Here is a 1,987-nt window from a genome sequence, read left to right as displayed (position 1 = left end):
ACGCTATATACGTCCGATTTTGATGAAATTTGTAATGTTTGACTGAATTCGGTCTAGAAATAAGTGTGCCAAATTATATCGAAATCGGTTCCGATTTGGATATAGCTCCCATATATATTTTCGGCCGATTTCACGTATTTTCTGTGCCAAACACGCTATATATTTCCGATTTCGATGAAATTTGGAATGTGTGACCGAATTCAGTCTAGAAATGACTGTGCCAAATTATATCGAAATCGGTTCAGATTTGGATATAGCACCCATATATATTTTCGGCCGATTTCGTGTATTTTCAGCACCAAACACGATATATAAGTCCGATTTCAACGATATTTGGAATGTGTGTCTGAATTCGGTCTGGAAATAAATGTGCCAAATTATATCAAAATCGGTTAAGATCTGGATATAGCTCCGATTTATATTTTACATATTCACAGTGGTGTAGGGTATTATATAGTCGGCCCCGCCCGACTTTGATCCTTTCCTTACTGGTTTGATATAAAAAATCACCGGTATCTACGGATTTTATACCCTCCACCATAGTATGGAGGGTATATTAAGTTTGTTTTTCCGTTTGTAACGCATTGAAATACTCATTTGCGACCCTATAAAGTATATATATTCTTGATCAGGGTAAAATTCTAAGTCGATCTGAGCACGTCCGTCCGTCCGTCCGTCCGTCCGTCTGTGGTAATCACTCTAGCATCCACAAAAATGGAGATAGGACGCTGAAATTTTGGGAAAATGCGTCTTTTGTTTGCAGGCAGGTCAAGTTTGATGATGGGCTATATCGGTCCACGTTTTGGTGTAGCCCCCATATAACGGTACCCCCCGATTTACGGTATTTTGACGTTTTTAACTACATTTTCAGACCGATTTGGCTATAATTTGACATTTAGGGTTCTTAAGTGTCAACAAACATATATAACAAAACTTGTGGACATAGGTCCACGTTTTGGTATAGCCCCCATATAACGGTACCCCCCGATTTGCGGTATTTTGACATTTTTAGCTACATTTTTAGACCGATTTAGCTATAATTTGACATTTAGGGTTCTTAAGTATCAATAAACTTATATAACAAAAGTTGTGGACATAGGTCTACGTTTTAGTATAGCCCCCATATAACGGTACCCCCCGATATACGGTATTTTGACGTTTTTAGCTACATTATCAGACCGATGCAGCTATAATTTGACATTTAGGGTTCTTAAGTGTTAATAAACTTATATACTATAAATTGTGGACATAGGTCCACGTTTTGGTATAGCCCCCATATAACGGTACCCCCCGATTTGCGGTATTTTGACGTTTTTAGCTACATTTTCAGACCGATGTAGCTATAATTCGACATTTAGGGATCTTAAAAGTCAATAAACTTATATAACAAAAGTTGTGGACATAGGTCCACGTATTGGTATAGCCCCCATATAACGGTACCCCCCGATTTGCGGTATTTTGACGTTTTTAGCTACATTTTCAGACCGATGAAGCTATAATTTGACATTTGAAATTCTTAAATGTCAATAAACTTATGTGACAAAACTTGTGGACATAGGTCCACGTTTTGGTATAGCCCCCATATAATGGAACCCCCCGATTTACATTTTCAGACCGATATAGCTATAATTTGACATTTAGGGTTCTTAAGTGTAACTAAACTTATATACAAAAGTTGTGGATCTAGGTCCACGTTTTGGTATAGCCCCCATATAACGGTACTCCCGATTTACGTCATTTTGACGTTTTTATCTACATTTTCAGACCGATTTAGCTATCAATTGACATTTAGAGTTCTTAAATGTCAATAAACTAATATAACTAGTGGACATAGGTCCATGTTTTGGAATAGCCCCCATATAACGTTACCGCCCGATTTCAGGTATTTTGAGAATTTTACTAACAAGTTTTAACCGAATTATGTGTAATGTGAACATTTGACATTTGAAATTCTTAGTGGTCACCACATCTCTCCACCAAAAATTGT

This window comes from Musca autumnalis, unplaced genomic scaffold (genome assembly GCF_047663935.1).
Source record: "Musca autumnalis isolate F117 unplaced genomic scaffold, ASM4766393v1 scaffold_4, whole genome shotgun sequence".
Lineage (NCBI taxonomy): Eukaryota > Metazoa > Arthropoda > Insecta > Diptera > Muscidae > Musca > Musca autumnalis.
This window is presented reverse-complemented; position numbering follows the sequence as displayed.